Source organism: Ochotona princeps, chromosome 7 (genome assembly GCF_030435755.1).
Source record: "Ochotona princeps isolate mOchPri1 chromosome 7, mOchPri1.hap1, whole genome shotgun sequence".
Lineage (NCBI taxonomy): Eukaryota > Metazoa > Chordata > Mammalia > Lagomorpha > Ochotonidae > Ochotona > Ochotona princeps.
The window spans coordinates 7754782-7775420 of record NC_080838.1 but is presented as its reverse complement, the minus strand read 5'-3'; the positions used below and the strand labels follow the sequence as shown (position 1 = coordinate 7775420).

Below are 20639 nucleotides of genomic sequence, written 5' to 3'. Positions count from 1 at the left end.
TCAAAGATGGACTCCCAACAAGACTGTTGGATGATCTTGACAACAGGATGCAGGACTGTCTGCCTTTGTACCAGCAGTGTCAGGATATACTTAAATAACAGAATGGTGGACTTATGCTTATGAAGGACTATACTACTGCAAAACATGTGGGGTAAATAAGTTGGGGGGAGGGAATTTAGGAAGGGGTAAAGGGAAATCCAAGAGCCTACGGAATTGTATCATAAGATTAAAAACAAAATAGAAGGGAGAAAAAAAAAAGAAAAAAGAAATGGAGCGGTCAGATTCAAACCAGCTGTTGTTCAACAGGCACAGCCTAGCCCACAGTGCAATAAAAACCTCAGGTTATTTGAATTCTGAAACTTACAAAGACCACAGTAAATGGCAGGAGGGATGGAAGGAATTAAGTACAAATTACAATGGTACACAATCTGACAAATCTATCAAAGTTAAAGTGGAAGGATCACTTATTTGACGAGATACAATTAGCATTTTTTATTCCTAACTCACTCTGAACCAGTCAGTACTGAAACCTGAAATAATATCCATATCATATGTGTCTCTTGTCTACTGGTCAGGTGTCAAAACAAACAAAAAAGCAGATAACAAAAAACAATCAGGAATAGAACCCAAATATTTCAGAAGCAGCTGACACATGCAACTTGACTAGCAACAAATTGTTACAAACAAGAAAGTTTGTGCATGAATATAATATTTCTCAGAAAATGCCATAGCCTCAACATGGTATTTTCAAATGAGACCAAGTTCATCTCAACTAACCAGTACAATATTCTCCTATCAAAAATAAACCTTAATATTAATTTAAATATAAAAAATCAGTACATAAGAGGAAAGCAAAAAAGATGAGAAACATAATTCTGCATTTCTCCATTAAAAATGTTTATCTATTTGAAACACAGATAAAGAGTGACAGATGGAGAAATCTTTGGTCCACTGGTTCACTCTCCAGATGGCCTTAACCTCTGGCTGAAGTCCGGAGGCTGGAACTCATTCGGGGTCTCTCACGTGGGTGGCAGGAGCCCAGGTACTAGGGCATCTCTGCTGCCTTCCCAAGCACATCAGCAAGGAGCTGGGTCAGAATGGAACAGCAAGCACTCGAACCAGCAATCATGCGGGAATCAGGCACTACAGACACAACACAGCTCAACTCCTCTCTATTTCTTTCTTTCTCTGTCACTCTGTCAAATAAATAAATCTCAAAGTAAAAAAAAAAATGTTAAGACTTTGATTAAGAATGTAAATGAAACAAAGCAGAAACTGAGTTCATTTTAACAACACAGGGATTTGCTTTCCTCTTAGAATTTTAATAGAAATTTGAATTGTGGGTGGACATAAAACATATGATAAATATACGACAATTTATATCTATACAAGCAAGGCTAGTAATCCTATCATTAGCTGACTGCTGACTGCTCTCTCTCTCTCCATCTTCTCTGTTTTCATTGGCTACCAAAAGCATATTTGGTAAAGGACATGAAAAATAATTGCAATTTTGACAGTCATATGAAATTATCCAGAAAGTACAGTACATTTCTAGATTTGGGAGCCCACAGAAAAGCAAATTTTGGGATACCAAATTATGTCTGGGGATATCTTCAGTTAAGGATAATGACTACTGACTAAGATTGTAAACACTTAATATAACTATCCCCAAACAAGTAGTTCAATTTAGGACTCTTTTAAAGGTTCACAGAACAAATCTACCTCCCACTGGCATCAAAAAGCAGCAGAAAGAAGCAAGATTCAGGAGATAATGTGCTGGGAACAGCGAATATGAAATCCAAGAAGAGGGGCACAGCTGTGTTATGAGCTGTGCGAGGCTGCCGAGCAATCATGGTGTAAGGGCTCTGCACAAGCAATGATGAAGCTCACATGGACACCAGACTTTACAATACCTAACTGCTACACAGGACACTTACACGCTGTCTTTCCACCTGCTCATTCACTTCTCCTTCTCACACTGAGACACTTTATTCAGTCATTATCATCCGGCCCCATTACAAATGACCAGAAGTACAGTCTGTGCCAAAGCAACAGGGCACACAGAGCAAATGGTACTAAGATCTGCTTTTCTAAGACAGAACCATGGGTCTCCACACACTGAACAACCATGTCATTCAAATGCTATTTTTAAAAACTTATTTATTTATTTATTTTTATTACAAAGTCAGATATACAGAGAGGAGGAGAGACAGAGAGGAAGATCTTCCGGCCGATGTTTCACTCCCCAAGTGAGCGCAACGGCCGGTTCTGTGCTGATCCAGAGCCAGGAACCAGGAACCTCCTCAGGGTCTCCCACATGGGTGCAGGGTCCCAAAGCATTGGGCCGTCCTCGACTGCTTTCCCAGGCCACAAGCAGGGAGGTGGATGGGAAGTGGAGCTGCTGGGATTAGAACTGGCGCCCATATGGGATCCCGGTGCGTTCAAGGCGAGGACTTAAGCTGCCAGGCCACGCCACTGGGCTCTAAAATTTATTTTTTAAAAGTGTGTATTTCCTTTCCTATGGTCTTAATATTTGTGTCCCTCAGAGTTCTATGTTTAAATTCTAACTCCTAAGGTGACAGTACTAGCAGGTAGAATTTCTGGAAGGTAATCCAGTCATAAGGGATTGTTATGGGGTGCAGCCTGTGATAGCCAGCACCCATTGACAGTGGGCAAATGAAATTTGGCTGTGTCTCCCAACCTCTGTCCTGAAGGTGGGTCCTACAACAATGGAATAGTAATTGCATCCTCAACCACTTCCCCACATCCTAAATGAGCCAGGATATTGGAAGTCCAATTAGTCTAGGGTTTTTAGCTACAACCCCAGTTCCTGTTCCTGTCCATCCTAACGAGCACTAATCAACTCTTTAACCCACAACACTTAGGTGTTGGCTCTTGCCCACCTGTGACTCACCTATCAACTGAGAGGGAACAGTATTGTGTTGTGTGTAACCACTCCCCTCACAAGCCCCTTTAAAAGGCCCATGAAGCAGGGGCTCTCACTCTCTTTCTGGCCAGGTGCTTCTGTTACTCTGGCACCTCAACTCTTGGCTGGCCCAGGACAGGTAATCCCCTGAGCATGGTCCCTGTGTGCTGCTTAGATGGGACAACGGTAATAATAATGTTGTTTCTGCTTTGTGTGCTATCAGGAGTTCCAGGAGAGGTGAGGTCTAGCAGTAGTAGAATGTGGGCAAAGAAGCCAGGGAAAGGTGAATGTCTGCAGCTTTATAAGTGTGTCCAGGTTCTCTGTGAGTGTGTCCAGGTTATTTGTTGCATGTCTCTTAGAATAACTTATATTGCTGGGGAAGCTGGGACATAGGTTTTCAGCTTAATGGATGGACTTTAGGATGATGACCATTTGTTTCTTCTGGGATTATGATTGGTTGGATTATGATTAGGTGGATTGCTGTATGGACTTGTAATTCACTATTGTGCTCTGTTGTCTTCAAGCTTGATTAATAAAGACTCCTTAATAAACCTTAGACATGTCTGGTGTTGATCTCGCTCGCAACCTGCAACAGGATCTGCCCTTACAACAGAGGTTCTGGCTAGCTTCCGCTTCCCTTCCCCTTCTCTCAGGGACAGACACGATAAAGGAATCAAGAAGAGCCGGAAAAGTAGACCCTCACCACAACACCTAACGTGTTAGTTAGTGTCTTCCCTACTTCTGTAACAGTAAGGAAGAAACTCTGTTTACATTCTACTCACTTTAAAATAGCTTTGTTACAACAGCGTAAATGAACTAAGACACACACACACACACACACGCACGCATGCACGCAGTTAAGCAGTGTCCTAGAGCCACCTTACATCCATGAGAGCTAACAACCTTTCAAACATTCTGCAAGCCAGAATGGTTCTAAACATAACCATTATTACACATGAAATTATGTAAATTTACAATTAAGTAAGTCACAGAAAATGAATGTAATACTAAAACCACAAGTGATGTGCTGTTCTTTCTTTCTTTGTAATTCATAAATAGTGATGATGTAGCTTAAAATTTACCACGGTTGGAGTATTATACCACAAAATCAGCAAACCAGAGTTTAATATATCATTTTATTGATTATTTAGACTTCAGAAATTGATGAAAAGGATGTTAATAATATGAATTCAATTTAAAAGCATGTTGTGTGTCGGTTATTACATTATGAAATACAAAAATTAAACACATACTCTTCCAGTATCTGAAAACTATTTTCTGAATCAGCAACAAAGTTGTTCATGCTATTGATAAATGAATAGAAACTGACATATCAACCATACCACTCTAATTTTAGTCAATATGAACAAAAATGTTAACAATTCTCATCGATATTGTACTCAGGTTCCCAAGACAGTTAAATAGGGCAGGGCCAGACTAACTTCAGCTGCTCCGGGATATGAAAAGAACAAACGGACCATGTCCCCAGGGCCTGCATGATGGAAATTTTAGGCAAAGAAGTGAAAACCAACCAAGACTCCCATGGAACAAGGAGACAAAACAGAGACTACTGCAGCCAGCCACACCGTGGTGCAGCACCCTGCTGGCTGTGAGTTGCCATCATTCCATGTCAAGGTAGCAAGAAACTGTTGTTAGCCTTGAGGGTTTCAGTTTCAGTTGAGAGGGCACTGACAACTTGACTTTCACATCCGTCTGGGAAGCTAATTGGAATGTTAGCAACTGCTGGCTTGGAGCAGGGAAGCTGCCTTCTTCCTTCTCCTCCCCCACTCCTGCAGCGCGCCACACACTTAGCAGTGAAAAGTTGGGCAGTATACCTCAGTACTTGGCCCTATTAGCATTTAAATCACCATCATGAGCAGGTGCCACATACTTCCACAGAACAGATGACAGCAATCCATGGCATTGCTGATACTGGCATAGGAGAATGCCGAGATCAGCCTAGAACATGAGCAGCGGGCAAGGAGCCCACCTAACCCAATCAGCCTGTCTCCTGTCCTGCAAAAAAGGGCTGCTAGCTACAAGCAGGGAGGAGGTGCCACTTTGATAAGGTAGGTGGCAGGCTGCTGTGGCTCACCAGTGTGACTAGGGCATTTAAATTTTTATTGGAGAGGCAGATATACAGAGGAGACCTTCCATCCGCTAGTTCGGTCCCCAGGTAGCTGCAACGGCCATAGCTGGGCCAAACTGAAGCCAGACTTCTGGGTTTCCCACGTTGGTGCAGCGCCAGCCTCCTCTGCTTTCTCAGGCTCTAAGCAGGGAGCTAGATAGAAAATGGCACAATCATGCTGGCCCCATGACTACTTCATTTCATCTAAGGGATAAATCCAATGTCCTTACTGACTTTGAGTCTGGCCTGGAGGTTGGCAGTGCATGGGTCATCGGCTGAAGCCTGTGAGGTGCTCCTCTCCCTTCACTCTGTCAAGGGCAACTGTACTCAAACTGTCAAAATAGAACATCAACAGGCAGCAAATATTGGGAAGACCTTGGCTCTCTCTGTGGAAGCAGAACGCTTGTATGGCTGACAGTGGATCCCCTAATCCCTGTGGCTATGGCAGCTTGCATGCTATGACTGAGAATTCTGAGATAGTACAATAGGGCATGGGTGCAGTTGGGTCTCTGGGCTGTCACTGTGTCTGCCTTAGAAATCCCTGGGTGCTTGGCATGGGTCACTGCTGAAGGTTCCGTGCTTACAATAATGACTGTGCAAATTCTTTGTGCAGTTTATGCACCAGTGTGGGTAGAGTGTGTAGCCACTGTGGGCTCAGCCGGGGCACTGATCACACTGACAGAGAGGAAACGAGGCAGGGACCATACCAGTCAATATGATCATATCACCCTTAATGGGTGTCATCCTGGACTATGGCATCACTCTGGAGCACTGACCAGAGTTCACTGGGCCCACTCAGCACAGGCCTCTCACCAGCCACTGTTCCAAACCACAGAGGCACATTTCAAAGATGAGAACTGTCAGATGAGAATACTAGCAGGAAGGCCACAAATGACTAAAAATAAACACTGAAAAGCAGGAAACATGAAAAAGGAAAACAATAGGACTTCTCCAAAAGAACACACAAAAAACCCGAATATCAGTATAGTCAAACTTCTAACAGTAAAGCACCAAGAGAGAAAAGCCAGATTACCTTCATAGCATCTCCAACTAGACAGACAGCTGACTTCTCCTCAGAAACCCTGCAGGCTATGAGAGAATGGAGAGACACAACCAAGGCTCTAAAACAACAACCACCTGTTAACTCAGAATACTACACACAGCAAAGCTCTCATTTATGAAGCATGAAATAAAGACCTTCCGAAACAAACTGAACGAACATGTCACCACTTGTCCTGCCTCACAAACGATACTTAAAAAAATGCATTCAGGGAAAGATAGTCCCCAGTATGAAAGATTGTGAAGGCATAAAATCTTGCAAAAGCACAAAGAAAACAACAAATAGTTTTGGGAAAAATGATAGGAACAACTCATGACTAAAAAATAATAACCTGCAATGTAAATGGCCTAAATTACTCAATTAAAAGATAGACACTGGCTGAATACATTAACAGCCAAGACTCATTCATTTGCTTCCTGCAAGAAACACACTCACCAAGAAAGATACACAAAAACTGAAACTGAAAGGACAGAAAATGACACTCCATGGTAAGGGAATGCAGAAAAGAACAGAAGTAGCCATCCTAACATCAGACAAATGATACAAAGTATCTGTGAAATGAAGAGCTAGTTTTTTGGAAAAAAAAAATCGATATACCACAGAATCAACTAACCAATCAGAAAAAAAAAAAAAAAGAGCAGGGAAGACCAAAATTTAAAAAAAAATCAAAAAGCTATCTGTCAACACATTACAAAATCTAGCATTGTGATGTAGCAGGCAAAGCCTCTACAAGCAACTTAGCATCATCCCCAATGTTCTAGAAATCCAGCTCTGATCCAGTTTGCTGCTAATGACAGAAATCAGTAAGTAGAAGACTGCGTAAGTCTGCCCCTCATGTGGGAGAGCTGGAGGAAGCTCCTGGCTCCAGGCTTTGTCCTGGCCCAATCCTGGCTGTTGCAGCCATCTGCAGAGTGAACCTGTAGGGGAAAGATCATTCTCTCTGTGTTTCTTGCTTTCAAATAAACAGATCAGTATTTTTAAAGAATGGAAAGATTTTCTGAACACGAACAGTGTGCTAAGAAAAAAATGTAAACAGAGCAATAATCACAAGAGATTGAATCAGTAGGATCCTCTCAACAAAGAAAAATTCAGGGCTGGTGGTTTCACTACTGAGTTCTACCAAACTTTTAAAGAAGAACTAATTCTTCTCAAACTTGAATAAACAACTCAAAGAGAAACAATCTTTCCAAATTCCTATAAGGCCAGCATTATTAATTCCAAAACTAGAAAGATATACAACAAAGAAAGAGAACTACAGGCCAATATCCCTCTTGAACACAGATGCAAAAGCCCTCAACAAAAGGCTAGTTGATCGAATCCAACAACACATCAGAAAGATCACTTACCTGGACCAAGTGGGATTTATCTTGAGTATGGTTCAACATCCTCAAATCAACAAATATGATACACAATATTTAAAAAAATGAAAAAAATCATATAATTATCTCAGTAGATTCAGAAAAAGCATTTGATAAAACACAGCATCCTTTTATGATAAAAATCCTAATCAAGCTGGGTATAGAAGGGAATATTTTTCAACATAATCAAGGTAACTTCTGACAAACCCACAGCCAGCACCATGCAGAAAGGGGAAAAGTTGGGAGCAAGTCCGCTAAGATCTGGAACCAGACAAGGACATCCACTCTCACCACTGCTGTTCAATATAGTTCTCCAAGTTTTAGCCAGAACCAACAGGCCAGTAAATGAAATCAAAGGAATACAAACTGGAAAGCAGGAAGTCAATTATTCCTCTTTGCAAATGACATGATCCCATATGTAAGGAAACCAAAAGACTCCACCAAGAGACTATAGGAACTCATAAGACAATTTGGTCAAGTTGTGGGATGTAAAATCAATATACAAAAGTCAATAGCTTTTGTATACATGGACAATGCCACAGCCAATAAAGAACTTGTAAGATCATTCTCATTTATAATAGCCATAAAATATGTAAATATGTTGGCATAAATTTAACAAAGTATAGAAAAGATCTCTATGATGAAAATTGTAAAACATTCAAGAAAGAAATAGAAGACACAAAAAGAGAAAAATCTTCTATGTTTGTGGATTGAAATAATTAATATGATCAAAATATCTATGCAATCCTGACATTCTTATCAGACTAAGTAGCTAAAGCTAAAAACAACAAAGCCGGAAGCATTACAATAAGAGATGCCAAGGCATACTACAGGGCAGTTACAATCAAAATAGCTAGGATTGGCACAAAAAAAGACATAGAGATCAATGAATGGAATAGTAACCCCAGGAATTAATCTATGCAGCTACAATCAACAAATCTTTGACAAGGGAGCTAAAAGTCAATCCCTGGACAAAGGATAGTATCAACAAAGGATGCTGGGAAAATTTAATCTATGTGTGTGGGCATATGAAACAAGACCCATACATTACAGCTTACATGAAAATCAACTCACAATGGGTCAGGGACCTAAGTCTCAGACCTGGAACCATCAAGTTACTAGAGAAAAACAGGGGAAACACTGTAAGACACTGGCATAGGGAACAATTTCCTGGATAAAACCGCAGCAGTACAGGCAACAAAGGCAAAAACAAATGGGATTACACCAAACTAAGAAGCTCCTGTACAACAGAGGAAACACTCAACAATGAGGTTAACAGATGAAATAGAGATTTAAAAAAAAATACTTACATGCTATTATCACAGCCTCAGTTTGAATTCTATGTCTCTTCCTGATTCAAACTTCCTGCAAATGCAAGCCCTATAAGGCAGCAAGTGATGTCCCAAGTGCTAGACTCCCCCCATGAACTTTAATTCAGAGCTCAGCCCTGGGGGCTGAGAATACTCGGAATTAGATCCAATGAGTGGGAATGCTCGCTCTTGCTATGGCTCTCCCCACAGCCTTTCCATTCTCCCTCTCTCCCTTTTTCTGCCTCTCAAATAATTAGGTAACATCATACTCACATAGACTTATTTTTAAAATGCCAACTCAGATGAAATACAACTTACAGGGTGAAAATCAAATATTAAAAAAACTGTGGCAAGACTGTGCAGACATAAATAGTAACATTTACCTCTTTGCCAAACATTTACCTCTTTTGATTCTCCCAGCTAGTCCAGAGTCACATTTTTAGAACTGACTTGGTAGGACAGTCCAGTAACAATTAGAACTTCCACTAATACTCAAGCTCATCCTACTCACACCCGCAACCAGTGGTTATGGTAGAAGAGTGTCTATAAACTATGCTAATTGTTTCCTGGTCCATGGTACTTCCTGTTACAAGAAGTCCTATTAGAAAGTAATTGAAATGAATATAGAACTACACTGATGGACAAGTGGACTGATTTGTTTCTTTACAAAATTACTTTTAAAAATAGGACATATTGATCAGTAATTCCCTTTATATCTAGGTTCTAGCTAACTGTGTACCAAATATTACGTCTGTTTTATGGATGGTGTGGTAGGGCCATGAGGGCCTTTCCAAACACATTCAGAGCTGCTATATGGTACAGGTGGATATTTTGTTTCCAAACACACTCTAAGTAAAACCAGAGCCACACTTTCCCAAAATATACAGGTATAGCTGTTTTAAATCTCTACTGAACTGTAGTAGACGGTATCTGGGATTCTGCCAAAATCTTTAACAGGATTTAAGAGGAGAGACAAAAGAATAAAAACAAGCATAACTGTTATTGGTAGAATTTAAGACTTGCTTGGAAGCTTTACTCCCCATTCTACCTTATGCTCAAGGGCCAGAACTTGGACATCAAAGGACCAAAAAAAAAAAAAAAAAAAAAGATGGAACGCCTGTGACAGGCCAGTCTAGCATAACAACCATCAGTACCACAAGTCCATTGTCAACAGCAGATCCTTTCCCAGAGTCAGCTAATGTTGAACATTATCTGGACACTGGGGTGGCAGAGCTACTAGACTGTTGCAGCCTCAGGAGACAGCAGTATGTGAAGATAATTCACAAATACGAACCAGGAGGTTGTCTTCAGCTTACTGATTTTGCAAGAAGTTTTTAGAAGGAATGAATTTCTAGAGGTCTTAAGATTCTAAGTTGTTTCTAGGTCACTTGAAAGTGCTTGAGGTCACTTGAAAGGCCTGAAGACCTTTTTCAACCCAGGAGGTGGGTTTTGGGGTGGTGACAGACTCATAAATTTATCATTATAAACTATAAAACAAGGTGATCTGTGTACTAGATAAAAATGTGCCAAAGGAAGAAAGCAACCTTTTGTTTATTTGCCTGTTTTGAACACTTGGGTGTGAAAATGTTTGCAACAGTTCCAGTTTTCAAATCATAATGTAAGGGTTAACATCCAGAGAGGCAGCTGTGATGCTGCTCAGACTCCTGCAGCCTCTATCATACAGACTCATTCAAGACCCAGCTCTCCTCAATGTCAGCCTCCTGCTAATGCAGACCACCTGCTCCTCACATCCAGGACCTGTACTGAGTTTCTGGTTCTTGGCCTTGGCCCAGCCCAAACAGGGCTATTGTGGGCATATGACGAGTGAACCAGCAGATGGAAGATCTTTATCTCTCTACCTTCAACATAAAATGCAAACAAAAGAAAACAAAACCCACAACAACAGAGAGAAAAGTTAACAGAAACATTTGGTATTTATGTTTTATTCTAACATCCATTGGAGATATTTGTTTTCAAACTAAAACTTTCTATTAAGAACAATTATTTTCGGGCCGGCGGCGTGGCCTAGCGGCTAAAGTCCTCGCCTTGAAAGCCCCGGGATCCCATATGGGCGCCGGTTCTAATCCCGGCAGCTCCACTTCCCATCCAGCTCCCTGCTTGTGGCCTGGGAAAGCAGTCGAGGATGGCCTAAAGCTTTGGGACCCTGCACCCGCGTGGGAGACCCGGAAGGGGTTCCTGGTTCCCGGCTTCGGATCGGCGCGCATAGGCCCGTTGTGGCTCACTTGGGGAGTGAAACATCGGATGGAGGATCTTCCTCTCTGTCTCTCCTCCTCTCTGTATATCCTGGCTTTCCAATAATAATAAAAAAATCTTTAAAAAAAAAAAAAGAACAATTATTTGCTCTTACAGAAGTAATTCAAATGCAGCCTTGATCATTTTATTATATAATATTTGATGACAGAGTTCAGCCTATTGCTATAGAATTGCTGTAATTTATTTACCACACTAATTTTGTATATATATTTTGGAGAAAGGATTTTGTTAAGCTTTTAATTTTAGAAGACCGTCAAATTACCATATAGCCTACACGCAGCTCTCCATTCTTATCTTACATTAATATGCTACATATTTCACATTGTATTTTTAAACGATTCTGATCATATAAATAAACTGTAAAAAGCAGATTTTATAAGAGATCATGGATTGTGCTAGAAAAAAAAATCACCTACATGGACTAGTACAACAATAAATGACAGCCGTTTTCCTGAGAGCATCAAAACCTCTGTCAGGGGGCCACTGGCTGTTGCGACCGAGGCCACCTCTTTGTGCTGAGCCATGGAGCACACCGCATTGTGGGTCTGGGACCATACTGGGCCACCAAGCTAGTTTCTTCCTTCCTCATCTCTGAAACCATATCCAAAACAGCACCCATACCAAAAAGATGTTATTAAATTCCCACAGTGGAATGTTCCTCCACCAGGCATTTCACAAGAGAATATCCCAGGGAGGCTGTTCGTGATGAATTCCGAGATGTGATACAAATGTCACAGCATCACTATTGGAGAGGTGCCGGCTTGCCAACGGGTCCACCACAGAGAGCTGACAGAGGCCAATGTGGAAGAAATTTGGAAGTCCATGACACTGTCCTATTTACAGAAAATCCTTAGTCTTGACTTCTTGGAAGATGTTTTAGACATCAACTTGTCAATGTGAAGTTCATCATACATAACATATACAGCATCAGCAAGCAGGGAGTAGTTGTCCTCGATAACATAACATATACAGCATCAGCAAGCAGGGAGTAGTTGTCCTCAATAACAAGTCAAAAGAAGTTCCTTACTGGGTACTGTCACCTATGAAGCACCTAGCAAATTGGCCCAACTGTTCAGATTTGAAACAGCCCACATACTTGGGATCTGAAAAGGATGTATTTAAAACCATAGCAGATTACTATGGTCACTTGAAGGAGCCTTTACTTACATTTTCACCTTTTTTATGCTTTTGTCAAAATATTAGGCTTGCTGCAGAGAGAGCTAATGATGGTTGAAGCATTTCAGATCTGTAGCCTCTTCTGCCTCCTGAGAACAGGAGGGTGAAGGTGACGGCTAGGATCTGCCTCAACCAGGAGATGCCGGCACTGTGTGACGGCTTGGGCACGAGGATGCTCATGGTACATTTTCCCGCTGCATCTTGTGCTCCAAGGATGAAGTGGACTTGGATGAGTTACTGGCTGCTAGGTTGGTAACGTTTCTTTCTTTCTTTTTTTTTTTTAAAGATTTATTTATTTCATTACAGTCAGATATACAGAGAGGAGGAGAGACAGAGAGGAAGATCTTCCGTCTGATGATTCACTCCCCAAGTGAGCCGCAACGGGCCGGTGCGCGCCGATCCGAAGCCAGGAACCAGGAACCTCTTCTGGGTCTCCCATGCGGGTGAAGGGTCCCAAAGCATTGGGCCGTCCTCGACTGCTTTTCCAGGCCACAAGCAGGGAGCTGGATGGGAAGTGGAGCTGCCGGGATTAGAACCGGCGCCCATATGGGATCCCAGGGCGTTCAAGGCGAGGACTTTAGCCGCTAGGCCACGGCGCCAGGCCCTGGTAACGTTTCTAATGGACAATGACCACGAGATTCTGAAGGTCCCTAGCTTTGCAGACCTCTTTAGAGGAGCGTGTGGCTCATCTACGAAGAGGGCAGATAAAATACCAGCTGATTCGGACATCACTTTATCTGCCCCATCATTTTGTTGTCAAATTAGTCCAGAAGAGTTTGAATGTCGAAAAGCACATAGAGCCAGTGGCAGCCTTGCTGGAAAGCCCCCTCATGTGTTTACTGTGAATCAATTATAAAGAAATTCTGAGAACTTGTCTTTTTCCACTGAAAAAGAAACAATTGTGGGAGCAAGGGGAGGTATCTTGAAGATTATCAAAACTTTCACTACTTCTGGAATTCAATCATAAAATACAAGATGCCAAGAGTATATGTAAATGGGAATGTTTAGGGACTGGGGTTGTGGTGTAGAGGGAAAGCTGCCCATTGAGGTCTACCCAATATGGCCAAAGAGGGCAGGAAAATGTGGCAACCTGACCAGAGGTGCTTATCCTTCAGCGGGGTTCAGGGCTTCAGAGGCACTTCTCCGAGAAGCCGGCAGCAGTTGGTTGGTCTACACCATCATTATTGAAAGATATGGAAACAAACCAAAAGTTGAAATACAGTTCTCAAGAATATTCACAATTAGATCAATTACACGAACTGTTTCAGAGTGGCTGCTAAGAGCCTTGAAACTTAAGGCCTCCAAGAAGTATCCCAATCAGAACTATCAGGCTTTCTTCCAATTAGCTTTTTTATTTCTGAGTGGTTTGTCTTTTTCTGCAGAGCTATAGGACAAGCTATAGGACATGGTGTGATAGGCTAGTGGCTAAATCCTTGCCTTGCATGCTCCAGGATCCCATATGGGTGCCGGTTCTAATACCGGCAGCACTGCTTCCCATCCAGCTCCCTGCTTGTGTCCTGGGAAAGCAGTGGAGGATGGCCCAAAGTCTTGGGACCCTGCACCCACGTGGGAGACGTGGAAGAAGCTCCTAGCTTCAGATCACCTTAGCTGCTGTGTTGCAACCACTTATGGAGTAAACCAGTAAACAGAAGATGTTTTTCTCTGTCTCTCTTTCTGTCTATATATCTGCCTTTCAATTAAATAAATAAATAAATAACTATTAAAAAAAGAGGACAAGCTATATGATTGACAGGAGGTTAGGATTATACTGAAAACAATGCAGTTAATTTCTCCTAAGGAATCTAATCTGCTATGTGAACAAAAGTTAGCACTAGTATTAGACCACATCTGCATTTTTTTTCTCCAAGAAGCCAAAAATAATATCGTGTCAGTATGTTAACAGCCTGTAGGATCACTTGCTGACAATCGCAGACTTGACCAGTCCACACAAAGCAGGGTACACGTGGGAAGCGTGCAAGCAAGGAGGGGTAGCATGAGGTGTTAAGAACAGACACTCCCAGCTCAGTGTCTATGCTCCTGCCCTGACCAGACGCCCTAGCCTCAACCTGAACCATCAATAATTCAACTGTACAGTTACTTAGAACAAGACGAAAAATATCAAGCATGTATAAGAACTTGTGAGTTACAGAAACTTAAAGAACACAACACTGAAACTAAGTTCTTAATGAGTTTAGTCTGATTTCCTGAGGTTCAGAGAAACTGATGTTCAATTTTACATGTCAATTTGTCTAGATCATTTCCCCAGTTACTCAAACACTAACTTTTAAGTTGTAGAATTGGCTCTGGGCCCGGCATGATAGTTCAGTGGCTAAATCCTCATCTTCCATGTGCTGGTATCCCATATGGGCACTAGTTTGTATCACAGCTGCTGCACTTCCCACCCAGCTCCCTGCTCGTGTCCTGGGAAAGCAGTAGAGGATGGCCCCAAAGTCTTGGGTTCTTGCACCTGCATGGAAGACCCAGAAGCAGATCCTGGCTAATGGCTTTGGATCAGCTAAGCTCCATCATCTGTGGCCACTTGGGGAGTGAACCAGTGGAAGATTTTTGTCTCTCCTTCTCTCTGTAAATCTGCCTAATGAAAATAAATAAGTCTTTAAAAATTGGCTAAAAGTCTATAATTAGTTGATTTTAAGGATGGCAGAAAATCTGGGTGGGTCTGATTTAATCAGCTGAAAAGGCCTTTTGAGCAGGGTTAGGAGCAGGCACTGTTGGTAGAGCAGGGTGCCACCTACAACACGGGTATCCCAAACAGACCTTTGATGAGTCCAGGCTCACTTGCTTCTTGTTAATGAGCCTGGGATGGCAACAGAGGATAGGCCCAGGTGGGTCCCTGCCACATACCTGGGGGACGTAGGTGGAGTTCCGGGCTCATAGTTTCACCTGACCCGGCTCTGTCTGTTGCAGCTATTCAAAGAGTGGATGAAATGGATGGAAAATCATTCCATCTCCATTTCTCTGATGTTCTGCCTTTCAAATAGGTAAATTCACATTAAAATAACAAAGCCAAGCAGAGGCCTCACTAATGACAACAAACAGCACCTATGCACAGCAGCTTTGGTCTAAGAGTTCCAGCCTGCCCTTCACTGTGACCTGCCCTATGGTTTGTAACTTACCTATCAGCCACAACAAAACTAATAATTACTCGCAACGAAGCTCTTAATACACATCTACTAGTTTCTGTTCCTCTGGTTGACCTCTGATTGATGGGCAACCAACTAATCCTCATAATTACCCTAACAGACACCTACTATAATCAGCCCCATTTATACCTAGGGAAACTGGGGTAAGAAAATTAGAAACTCACCCAAGGAAATTCAGTTCCAAATTTGGGCCTGGTTCCCTGAGTATTTTTTTTTTCTTATTCGTTATAAATCATTCTAAAAGTTCTTCAAATTAGAACACAAACAGTCCTGATTTTTAAATACAAGTTTCAGGGATATGTAGTAGTTGTCTATGCTTCTACTAGGTGACCTGACTCCTTAATGCCCTTGGAAGTTCTCTGAAAATCCCTACAACCGTGGAGTGCCAGTGGCAGTGGACCCATACAAAACCCACTTAGAAAGTAGTTCTGGTTTACTCCCCAGGTGGCCACAATGGCCAGAGCCAGGAGCTTCTTCCAGGTCTCGCACATGAATGGCAGAGACCCAGGCATGTTAACAGCAAGCTGCACTGAAAGCAGCCAGGACTCAAACCAGCACTTGTATGGGAATGCTGGTGCTACAGGCAGGCAGCAGTTTAACCACTGCCATTAGCCCCTGGTTATCCATTTAAAAAAATTTATTTTAAAGACACACACAGAGATTGTTTTGCAGTTGCTGCTATTGCTTTTTATCTCTGGGACATTTCCCAAGTGCCTAAAACAAGAACTGGGCCAGACTGAAGTCACGAGCTTCATCGGGGTCTCCTTGTTGGTAGCTAGAACTCAAGTACTTAGGCCATCAGCTACCTTTCCAGGCACATTAACAGGAAACCAGAATGGAAGAGGAGGAGCCAGAATCAAATCAATACTCTGATATGGAACTTCTGTACATCAATACCTTACCCAAGAAACTGATCATTCTAATGAGCTAAGTTTAACTCCAAACTTATAGAAACGATATTCCTACTGGTTCCCGCCCCCCAACCTTGGGTCCATCCATAAGTAACAGAGGGCAACAGGGGATCTTCAAAATATACCCTAATTGTACGAAAGAACTTTAAGGAAGTGTGTTAGTATAGACAGATGCTCCTTAACTATAAAGGGGCTGGGAGTTGTCTCAATAAACCCATCATATGTGGAAAACACTGGAAGTTGAAAATGTCTGAATACATCTATTCATGACATTAACCTGCAGCTAGGAAAAATCAATAGAGGCCAGATTTGGACTGGCCCAGTTTTAGTCATTTTGGGCATGAATGAGAGACTGAAGACTCACATTCTGACAAAATTTCTCTCTCACTCACTCTCTCTCTTTTCCCCCCTCTAACTCTAACTCTAACTCTTTAGAGGCCAGTAACATGGCACAGTTTGTGAAGATTCTGCCAGGAATACCGTCATACCATACGGGCACCAATTCTAGTCCCAGCTGTTCCACTTCCAATCCAGTTCCCTGCTTATGGCTTGAGAAAGCAGTAGAAGATGGCCCTCCCAGGTTAATTCCTTGGATCTATGTGGGAGACCCAAAGAGAGTGCAAGGCTCCCGGCTTTGGACATGCCAAGTTTTGGCCATTTATGTCATTTTGGGGTGAACCATCAGTAAAAATACACAGAAAAAAAAAACATAAAATCATCAATATACCTTACAGTGGTTACCACTGGACTATCAGTGACTTCAATTTTGTTTTCTATTTTGGTATTTTTACAAACATTTTACAGTAAGCCTTTGTAATATATAGTAAGCATATTCCTTTGTAGTCAAAATTTTAATAATTTTAAAGAATATTCACTGAAACAAGAAAATGTTCATGATATAATGAAATGAGAATAACCATTTCTGAACATTTTCATGAGTATGTTAAAAGATATCTATTTGAGAAAACAAAAACCAGGAAAAAAGCATCAAAATATAACAGTAGCTACCTGTGGTTGAGATTATGGATGATTTACTTTTTTAGAATTCTCTTCAAAATTTTCTGTAATAAATTAGTTTTGTTTTATAATTTGAACATATAATTTCACTTTTTTCTAAGAGCAATAGTGCTAATGGTAACAATCTGTCACGTGGAAAATTTTTGGAGAGTGCAGTCTATTTACAAGAACTTTCTATACCTGAAGTTTCTTTTCATAATTTACTACAAAATCTACTGGATAATGGATGATGCTTAGTTTTATATCCTGCCTGTGATCCTTGGACCACTGCTTGTTCAAGACAGCTGCCAAAGTTGCTATTATCTGGAGGTAACAAGATTACAGAAGATGTTTGGATTTTAGACACAATGTTACTCTGAAGCCTTCAGACAGTGGACACTTTTGTTTTTTGATTTCCTTAATTATCAAGGGTACTGATTTTTGATTGATCCACCTGCCCCAAAGGAGGGGGAATCACACACTTGCCTCAGCATGCCTTAATCCTGGGGCACGTGCAAAAGGACAGGTGCACACTGCCTCTCTGGAGTCAGCCCTCAGCTAGAATGAGTCAGAGGAAGCAAAAACGTGTTAGTTACAGGGCAGAAATGAATGCTCTGATTTATTACACAAAGGAGTTTCCAATCAACCCTGAAATTATATCATCAGGAATACAACTCACTTCTGGTTTCCAGGAGGATATACCTATAAAGACAGGATTGATTTCCGATCAATAACAGCTTGCTGATAAGAGAAGGGAGGTGACTGGGCAACTGAATGATATATATTTTTTTAACTAATTCTGTTCAGAATAATATTCTTCCAGGAATTAAAACACTTTTTGGTTTTTAGTACTAAACAACACATTTAAAGAATGTGATACATGCTGTGGCAGTAAAGGAAAACATTTAAATAAAAATTTAAAGTGCAGCTATCCCAGGATATTTATTAGTTAAAATAACACCATAACCTAAGGACACACTGAGCTGAGTCACAAAAATGCAAAGTTCACTCGGCTAAAGGCTCTCGAAAGCACATTCTGTGTAACTGAACAAATGACTTTTTTCCAATTATACTGTAGACACTTAAAGAGTTAATACAAAATATGACATCAGGGAGAGGGGAAAGAATTAGAAGGAATAAATGTAGGAGCCAGGAGCGCCAGGGTTTCCTGTACCACTGAAAAATGACCACTGCAGGCCCCTCTTCTGTGAAAGTAGGTAACAAACATGGGACCAGCTGCTGTACCAGCCTCAGCTCCCTGCTGATAGCTTAATTTGAAACAACTTTAGAGAAGCCTGCAGAGCAAATACTCTAGCAGTGGTAGGTTAACTGATTCAAATTTGTCATTCACCGGCTGATAGACCATATAAATGTTTTATTCTCATTTTCATCACACTAGTGGCAGATGCTAAAGTTATGTTTCTTAAAGCCGCAACAACATACCACAATATATATTCTCAGTAGGCTGGAATACAATGTTAATACTCCTTTGACATCTCCATTGCAAAAGGATCTTTTTTTTTGCACAAAATCTGTATACACTTTAATTTTTCATCTTGTTGATAGCATTACAGATGCTACAGCAAAAGTAATGTTTCTCTTATAACTTAGGAATCATAATGCCAGAAAGTAATTACACACAAGCTATAGTTTATAGAGGTACAAGAAGCAAAACATATGGGCAGGGAAATATTACAGAATTTACAGTAGTTAAACTAAGCCCAGCAGAACATGGCATTTTAATAGACATATTTAGAAAGGAGGAGAGCAGAAAGGAGTTAAATCTTTTGCTTTTAGCTCATTTATTTAAACCGTAATTTGGTGATGGCAAAATGCCAAAATAAAATCCTCAACATTTTTCTAAGAGCAACAGGGCTGATTCAACACCCTGTTACATTCATTGATTTCAACATTACCAACTATTAATTCTAATTGTACAGAATTCTGTCTTATAAATATTCTGCAGATTAAGTCTGAGTCCCTCCCTGTGTGAGGAGCCATTTCAGGCCACATTTATAAATAAAGAAATACTGATTATTATGTGTGTGTTCAGAAGGAGGGTGTCATGATCTCACTGAACCTGGAGCACACCAAACCATCACGAAGCTACCTGAGACTTCAGTAAGTAAACAGACCTGTGGGGTGTATATATTTTAACACCTTCAATAATTGTGAATCAGATTGGAAATTTAAGAAGAAAGTCCATCTTGGAAGAAAAAAAAAGCCAAAGGTTTTCTGACACATATATAGACAGATATAAAACATAGGAATGTGTACTGTAGCATTATTTCTAACTGTAATGACATGGAAACTATCTAAATACTGTTAATAAGAGATTGCTGGATAAATTATAATATAGCTACAATGGAAAAGTTCATGCAATAGTTTAAAAAAATGACCAAGTAGAAACTGACATGGCAAAACTTTCTAAATAATCTTAGATGAAAAGGACACGTTCACAGAAATATAGGGGCCCGGCGCCGAGGCCTAGTGGCTAAAGTCCTCTCTTTGAACGTCCCGGGATCCCATATGGGCGCCGGTTCTAATCCCGGAGCTCCACTTCCCATCCACCTTCCTTCTTGTGGCCTGGGAAAGCAGTCGAGGACGGCCCAAAGCCTTGGGACCCTGCACCCGCATGGGAGACCAGGAAGAAGCTCATGACTCCTGGCTCTTGGCTCTGGATCGGCGCAGTACCAGCCATTGCGTTCACTTGGGGAATGAATCATCGGATGGAAGATCTTCCTCTCTGTCTCTCCTCCTCTCTGTATATCTGACTTTGCAATGAAAATAAAATAACTCTTAAAAAAAGAAATATACATATATATATATCCATACTATGGACACAAACATCGCTTCATTTACTCTAAATATTATCGAATATTTTAAGTAGATATTTAAACATTTTAAAATTACAACAATTTCTAGGGTTTTAAAAGAAGTCTAGATACCCGGAAGAGGTTCCTGGTTCCCGGCATCGGATCGGCGCGCACCGGCCCGTGTGGCTCACTTGGGGAGTGAAACATCGGACGGAAGATTTTCCTCTCTGTCTCTCCTCCTCTCTGTATATCCAGCTTTCCAATAATAATAAAATCCTTAAAAAAAAATTAAAAAAAAAAAAAGAAGTCTAGATAACACCGAAAACTTTCACTTAGCTTAAAAAATAAAGCAGGGACCTGTACTGTGACTTAGTGGGTGAAGCTGCTGCCTGTGGCATCAGTATCCCATATGGGTGGTGGTTCAAGTCCTGGCTACCCCACTTTGGATCCAGCTCCCTGTTATTTGAGTCTGAGAAAGCAGCAGAAGATGGCCTAAGTAGCTAGAAGCCTGCATCCATGCAGG

The 20639-nt window shown here is 41.2% G+C and overlaps 1 protein-coding gene and 1 pseudogene across 14 annotated transcripts in view; one reads left to right on the top strand and one right to left on the bottom strand.

Annotated features, from left to right (window-relative positions):
- Positions 1–20639, bottom strand: part of SH3D19 (SH3 domain containing 19) — a 218617-nt gene that overhangs the window by 93858 nt on the left and 104120 nt on the right. The gene's annotated exons all lie outside the window — the stretch shown is intronic.
- On the top strand, positions 7999–13088 carry LOC101531976 (DEP domain-containing protein 1B-like; annotated as a pseudogene).